Source organism: Leucoraja erinacea, chromosome 7 (assembly GCF_028641065.1).
Source record: "Leucoraja erinacea ecotype New England chromosome 7, Leri_hhj_1, whole genome shotgun sequence".
Taxonomy (NCBI): Eukaryota; Metazoa; Chordata; class Chondrichthyes; order Rajiformes; family Rajidae; genus Leucoraja; species Leucoraja erinaceus.
In genome coordinates this window covers 72,987,037-72,995,312 of record NC_073383.1, presented here as the reverse complement: position 1 = coordinate 72,995,312, position 8,276 = coordinate 72,987,037, and the positions used below count along the sequence as shown (strand labels likewise).

The 8,276-nt window shown below is 48.9% G+C and overlaps 1 pseudogene; it reads left to right on the top strand.

The window, feature by feature from the left end:
• The first annotated feature begins 7,942 nt into the window (after positions 1 to 7,942).
• On the top strand, positions 7,943 to 8,047 carry LOC129699176 (U2 spliceosomal RNA; annotated as a pseudogene).
• Positions 8,048 to 8,276: the final 229 nt, after the last annotated feature.

The following is an 8,276-nucleotide window of genomic DNA, read 5'->3' as shown; positions in this document are numbered from 1 at the left end:
CTACCTGGGACATATGACAATAAAACACTTTTGACTCTTGACTCTTATGGGCCTGTCCCACTTGGGCAATTTTTTCAGCGACTATCAAAGTCGTAGAAAGTCGCCGAAAAAATAGCGACTGGACCACTCCCCCCCCGCCCCCCCCCCCCCACGAAAATGTCTCCGATAATGTCTACAACAACCTACCACCTAGTCGAACCTCGTTGACGTCCAGCTATGGCAAGCTATCGACAACCGGCGACCCATTAGGACGTCCACCTATGACCACACCTATGACAACCTACGTCCACCCGCGGCAAGCTACGACAATTCAGTCGCCGGTACCTGTTGCCGGTTGACGTAGGTAGTTGCCGATGGAATTCACCGAAGGCAGCACTGGCGACAACCTACGTCACTCTGGCGACAACCTACATCACTCTGGCGACAACCTACAACAGCACGTACGTCAGGAGAATTGAAACTACGCTCATTGGCGTCAAGACTGTCGCCGAAGTGTTTTAAACATTGCAAAATCCAGCGGCGACCAGAAAATAGCTACGATTCTTTGGGCGACTGAGGAGACGACTCACGACCATAACATGTGACACCCTGGTGACCATGTTGCGACAGTCTAGTCACCTGTAGTCACCTAACAAATCGCCTCAGTGGGACAGGGGCATAACATTTGGAATAATTAAAGCACTGGTGTGTCACTCCTGCAGGTGGCAAACTGCTGTTGGAAGACTGTAAAATATAACATTTATATTTATTTAATGTTCTCTAATTTTCCTTCCAGGCTCTCTGTTTATTTCTCTCTTTCTCCTTGTAAGGAACTAATCCAGTTTTGTTTTTTAGTATATTGCCACGTGTGGGGAGTTGCAGTGAAAATATTTTGTTGAACACTGTACATGATTACAATCGAGCCATTTACTGTGTATAGATACATGATAAGGGAATGACATTTAGTGTAAGGTAAAGCTGGTAAAGTCTGATCAAAGATCACAATTAAAGGAAGACATGTTAATGTAGGAGTGGAGATTTAAAAGCATGGAGCGATTGTCATCATCATCATCATCATCGGCGGTCACTCGAAACGAGTATGACTGTCCTCTCCTCTCCATAGGGTCGTCTACTTGTGGGTCTGCAGATGTCTGTAGAGGCTGATCTACAGACACACACACCTTGGTGCAACGTGGGCAGTGGAGACTGGCGGTTGTTAGTAGTTGTCGAGCCCCCTTCTCTCCCTCTCCTTACGGTGCTGTCACTTTGTCTCTGCGACACGGCGTAGTTCCATTTCGTGACGTGCAGCTCCTTCCTGCATGGATTTCCTCCAGGAGCGCCTGTCCAGTGCAATGTGCTCCCAGTTGCTTGATGTGATCTGGAATTTCCTCAGTCTGTTCTTTGATGTTGTCCTTGAAGTATTTCTTTGGCCCACCAGGGGCTCGCCGACCTTCCTTCAATTGCGAGTACAGGATCTGTTTAGGGAGACGGGTGTTGGACATGCAGATGACATGGCCAGTTCATCGAAGTTGGTGCTGCATTATTGTGGTGGTGATGCTGCTCATGTTGGCTTGTGCAGCAAGGTCATGAGGCAGTGCAGCGTAGGTTCACGAGATTGATCCCTGGGATGGCGGGACTGTCATATGAGGAAAGATTGAAAAGACTAGGCTTGTATTCACTGGAGTTTAGAAGGATGAGGGGGGTCTCATAGAAACATATAAAAGTATAAAAGGACTGGACAAGCTGGATGCAGGAAAAATGTTCCCAATGTTGGGCGAGCCCAGAACTAGGGGCCATAGTCTTAGAATAAAGGGGAGGTGATTTAAGACTGAGGTGAGAAAATACTTTTTCACCCAGGGAGTTGTGAATTTATGGAATTCCCTGCCACAGAGAGCATTGGAGGCCAAGTCACTGGATGGATTTAAGAGAGAGTTAGATAGAGCTCCAGGGGCTAGTGGAGTCAAGGGATATGGGGAGAAAGCAGGCATGGGCTATTGATAGGGGACAATCAACCATGATCACAATGAATTGCGGTGCTGGCTTGAAGGGCCGAATGGCCTCCTCCTGCACCTATTTTCTATGTTTCTATGTTCTATGTTTCTTCCAAAACGCTGACGTTGGTGCGTTTGTCCTCCCAGCTGATCCTCAGAATCCTTCGTAAGGATCTTTGATGTTATTTTTCCAGGGCTCTCAGGTGCCTGCTGTAGGCGGTCCATGACTCGGCTCCATACAACAGGGTGGAGAGGACATGGTGCAATTGTAACATGTGATTGCAGATGTGCTTCTGTGGCTAGCACACAAAGAGGTGCCTGGGTTGGGCGCCATCTTGGAAGAACTACAGAATTAGGTTTAATAAAGAAAGACACAAACTGCTGGTGTAACTCAACAGGTCAGGCAACATCTCTGGTTAGAAGAAGTCAGAAGAAGGTACGCAACCCGAAACGTTACATATCCATGTTCTCCTGGGATGCCGCCTGATCTGCTGAGTTACTCCAGATCTTTGTGTCTTGCTCTGTATCTTTCCCTCCCTATGTTTCATGCAACTCTAATCTATTCATTTCCATTCACCGCCACTTTAACATTTTTACTTGATTAATTCTAGACTGTTTTACTGTAGGCTTGACAGTGGGAAAACAGACCATTTGGCCCACCGAGCCCATGCCAACCAGCACTCACCCCGTGCACTAGCGCTATCCTACACACTGGGGACAATCTCCAATTTTTACCTAACCCAATTAACCTACAAACTTGTACGTCTTTGGAACGTGGGTGGAAACCGGAGCACCCAGAGGAAACCCATGCGGTCACAGGGAGAATGTATAAACTCCGTACAGACAGCAACCATAGTCAGGATTGAACCTGGGTCTCTGGCGCTGTGAGGCAGGGCTCTATCGCTGCGCCACTGTGCCTCTCCAGGTTATAGAGTCATAGAGTGATACAGTGTGGAAACAGGCCTTCAGCCCAACTCGCCCACACCAGCCAATAATGTCCCAGCTACACTAGTTCCACATGCCTGCGCTTGGTCCATTTCCCTCCAAACCTGTCCTATCTATAGTCCCAGCCTCCACTACCGGCTCTGGCAGCTTGTTCCATACACCCACCACCCTTTGTCTGGAAAGGTTACCCTATTAAATCGTTTCCCCTTCACCTTGAACCTATGTCCTCTGGTCCTTGATTCCCCAAATCTGGGCAAAAGACTGTGTGTCTACCCGATCTATTCCTCTCATGATCTTATACACCTCTAAAAGATCACCCCTTATACTCCTGCGCTCCATAGAATAGAGACCCAGCCTACTCAACTTCGCCCTGTAGCTCACACCCTCTAGTCCTGGCAATATCCTCTTAATCTTTTCTGAACCCTTTCAAGCTGACACGATCTTTCCTATAACATGTTGCCCATAACTGAATAGGTTCTAGTTCTTATGATGAACCAAACCTTGGCTGGCCAGTTGACTTCAATATACTGCTAACAGCTCACACCGTTAGTTTACTGTGCAGATATGTTTGAACTGTGTCATGGACTTGCAACATGAGATATGACATCCACCAAACTCTAGTTGAATTTATTCATTATTTAATCCCTGTGTAATCCCCAAATATTCTTTGTTGCTTGAACTTCCCAGAGAACGCTGTTCTATAAACAACAACTCATGAATCTAAAATATAAACAAATATTGCAGTATATACCCCATATATTTTACTTTAGTACTTAAATACTTTAATGCTTTAATCTTTAGTTTAGTTTAGCTTAGAGATACAGTGCGGAAATGGGCCCTTCGGACCACCAAGTCCGCTCCGACCAGCGATCCCCACACACGAACACGATCTGACACACACACTAGGGACAATTTACAATCTTTACCGAAACCATTTAACCTACAAACCTGCGCGTCTTTGGAATGTGGGAGGAACCCGGAGCACCCGGAGAAAACCCACGCAGGTCACGGTGGGAACGTACAAATTCTACACAGGCAGCACCCATGTTCAGGATCGAACCTGGGTCTCTGGCGCTGCGAGGCATCAACTCTACCGTTGCGCCACTGAGCCGCATTTTCCAAAGTAATTATCTTAACTTTATTACTTACACCTTTCTATTTGAGTCAGGTTTCGTCATTTCTTTGATGGGATAGCATGGAAATAACAGCTTTTCCCTGTAGCTCGGAATGTGTGTCAATAATAAACTAAACTAAACTAAACTTTGAGGAACCACTGAAGAGGTTTGTTCACAGGATGGAGTCTGTGGAGTGAGATTCAATGATAGTGTTTGTCTTGTCCCACTGCCACATGTTCGGATGTGTAATGAAAGAAGAGTGAAATTCTTAGATCAAGTGGAAGTGGAGAGGATGTTTCCACTGGTGGGAGAGTCGAGGACTTGAGGTCATAGCCTCAGAATTATAGGACGTTCTTTTAGGAAGGAGATGCCAAGTCAGTGGATATTTTTTAAGGCAGAGATAGATAGATTCTTATTTAGTGCAGGTGTCAGAGGTTATGGGGAGAAAGCAGGAGAATGGGGTAAGGAGGGAGAGGTAGGACAACAATGATTGAATGGCGGAGTAGACTTGAGGGCTGAATGGCCCAAGTCTACTCCTATTCCTTTTGCAGTTACGAGCTTATGTCCTAAGACTCGAGAGATTGAGAGCTTTGAATGCTGCAGCTCCTAAATCGTTTGATCATCCACTGTATAGCTCTGTCGAGACAGGCAGACGTGCAACATTTGTTGATTGCGTACACAGCAGCTGGCATGCACAATGCCGTGTGTGTTTACTGTACAGACGCCCCATTGAGGGCCAGCAGCGTAAGAGACCTAATCCCCCCAATGAGTTCATAAATAAGAGACTGGTTTGAACTCAATAACATCACTACAATGAATATAAAAAGGAAAGACATTGGCCTTGATTTATATCAACAGCCACAGCCTTAAAGATCCTCGTTGCTGTTTGAGTGGCAATAGAAATCATTGTTCCGGTATCTGGTAGAGCATCTTGTTGCATGGGATGGCATTGTTGTCGTCATGTTATTCCAGAGCTGCAGGGATGCACAACAGATGCTGATCTCTCGCGCAGTCTGTGTGTAGTTTGCCCATTCTCCCTGTGCCCGCGTGGGTTTCCTTGAGGTGCTCTGGTTTCCCCCACCCCCCCCACATCTCAAAGGTGTGTTGGTACAGTCCTGGTACAGGGTCTTGATCTGAAATGATAACCATTCCTTTGCCTCCACAGGTGTGGCTTGAGATGGTGGGGAATGTTGCCGACTGGCCCGCTGCAGACTGCAGGAGTACGTGCTGAGGGATGCACTGAAGCTCGGTGCCGCCAATGCCAATGCTCGGTGGGGGAGGACCACAGTCTAGGTTTCTTCTGCTGCTGTACATAGGGGGCAGTGTGCGGTGGAGACACCCCTCAAAATAATGGAAGGGATTCCACGCCAGTGGGTCACCTGAATGGCAAGGGTATGGGGTAATATTGTGATTTGGGGAAACTATATTGTGTCGCCTCCGAGAATGTTGGATGGAGTTTTGTAAGGATCATGTATTGTATATATTTATTTCTTGAATAAAGTCTATTTAGAATTTTTTTTTAAAAGGCAGCATTTGCGGATGCAGAGGGGTAGTGAACGTTTTGGGTCGAGACCTTGCATCGGGACTCTTGGCCTGAAACACCAACTATCCATTTGGCTCCACAGAAGGTGGTAGCCAGTGCCATCTTCTCGGCTGCCGTGTGCTGGAGCAGTAGGGCAAAGGTCGCGGATGCTAATAGGATCAATAAAGTCATCAGGAAGGCTGGCTCTGACCTGGGGGCGGAGTTGGATTCATGGGAGGTGGGTCTTGGAGGGGAAGATGCTCCTCAAACTGCGGAGCATCCTGGAAAATACGGCTCACCCCCTCCCATGAGGCACTGGTCAAACTGAGGAGCACCTTCAGCAACAGACTGGTTCCACCAAGATGCAGTACAGAACGCCACAGGAGATCCTTCTTCCCTGTGGCTATCAAACTGTACAACTCCTCACCCTTCTGACGTGGGGTAGACTGATACTGACTCCCCTCCCCCCTTCCCCTACTCATCTTTGCACATCCCCAATCCTTTCCACTTGTCACTTTAATTTCATGTACTTTGTGTTTTTATGACTGTTGGCAAATCAATTTCCCTCCTGGGATAAATCGAGTTCTATCGTATCGTATCGTATGGTATGCTCCCTGTTTAGCCGCGTTCCACCAGCAACTCATTGTATTGCTCCAGGTCCTAGTATTTGCAGCCACTCCAGGCATTGAATGCAGTTGAGATGGTGTTGTTGTTCTTGATTAAAAATTAAAAGCCTATTCCTACAAACAGTTATATAATAATAATCAAATTGAGTAGAACACCACTAAATTAAATACCAGAGTCAACTTTTGGAGCAGATCCAGGTTGTATTTCTTCTGTTCTTGTGCTCAAGGATTCCTGAGGACTTCCTCACAAAAATGCTAAGAGGGCTGTCCCACTGCGGTGACCCTAATCTGCGAGTTTAGAAGAGTTTGCCCTTGACTCAAACTCACAGCATGGTTGACACTTGGTCCTAGGAGGTCCTATGAGGTCACTGGAACCTTCCTTCATGCTCGAGGGAAGTACCCGCATATTGGCGGCCTCAGCTAGGTTGTGGAAAATTTTTCGGCATGTTGAAAATGTTTCCGCAAGTAAAATTTGGTCGGCATGGTTCTTTTTAACTCGTAGTGCAGTGGAGTGGGGTCGCTATTTAGTTAAGGCAGTCGAGGGCAGCCGTAGGCGATCTCCTTCGCTGACCGGGCATTTTGATTAGCTCATTGTAGTTTTCAGGAACAAAGAAAACCGACCGGTAGGTAAAAAGCTAAATTTTACTTCGGAGTCACGTGAGTGACTTCGTGAAGAACCCCGCTTCCAACGCATGCGTGTCATATCGCTACACGCATTGCAACGAGTCACACAGGGGGGAACGACGTTCCCCAAGCGGGAGAATTTGAAAGTCGGGAACAGCAGGTAAGAGACTCTGCGTTCCTTTTTTCTACTTACCTTTTAGGAGGCTGCGGAAAGCTGGCGGGGAGACCCGTGGAGTGCGAGCAGCCGGCAGGAGCAGCAACGGCACGAGTTCCCTGGAGGGGAAAAACCTGTGCCCGACTTCGCTCCCGCACCGGCAAAATTCACTTCTCGGCCGGGCGGGAAGCAAAGCAAAGAGGTCCCGTATGCCAGTCTCAAGCGAGACTGGCTTGGGAGCAGTCGCTAGCGGCCAGCGCGGAGGCAGCAGGACAGAGAGCACGGACCAGTGCTGTAAGTACCTGGGGTACACAGCAGGGCTGGAAACGCTCAGCGAGTGCAGCGGCACTAATGGAGCTAAGGAACTGGGGACGTTCGGGCCGAAAACCTTCTTCAAAAGGTAAGCACCGGGGTTGGTCCAAGGGGTCCCTAGGAACAGCCGGGTTTTACCGGCTGCAGATCTGCCACGAAGGACCAGGCCTGTGAACACCGGGGTCGGTCCGAGCGGCTCGAACCCGACACGCAGGGAACGACGTTCACCAGCGGGAGAATGAAAAGTCGGGAACAGCAGGTAAGAGACTCTGCGTTTCCTTCCACTTACCCTTTAGGTGCAGACATGGACCGGGTCCATGTAAGCTGCAGAAAGCCGGCGGGAGAACCGCGGAGTGCAGGCAGCCGGCAGGAGAGCAGCAACGGCAGCCGGCAGCGGCAGGGCAGCGGCAGGAGCAGCGGCAGCGGCAGCGGCAGGAGCAGCAGCAGCAGCGGCAGCGGCAGGAGCAGCATGGGCACATCGATTCCCGGAGAGGGAAAACACCTGTGCCCGACTTCGCTCCCGCACCAGGGGAAAATTCATTTCTCGGCAGCAGCGCTAACGGCCAGCGCCGAGGCCAAGGACATTGCAGTGCAGTTGACTGGCTGCAATCGACCGCGAGGGACCAGTAATGTGAGTACCGGGGTCGGTCCCAGCGGGTTTTTTAGTTACAGAGATCGCTTCTTGGCCTTTTGGCTAAGATCAACTATAGTAGCTGTTTATTATCAGTTTTAATATCTTATACGTCCCTTATCTAAGGACCATATAAGCAGGAGTGCCCAGAACTGAGGGCATTAGAGTGGGGTTGACCGGCTGCAACGACCGCAAGGGACCAGTACCGTCAGTATGGGGGTCGGTCCCAGCGGTCTGAGATAAAGGAGCAGCCAGGAGCGCTGAGAGCGTTGGAGCCGGGTTAAAGAAATGGAATAGATGGAATCAGCTGTGCCAGATGTCCTCCACACCGGCCATATCCACTCCACGGAAGGAAGGACAAAGCTGGAGAAGGAGGA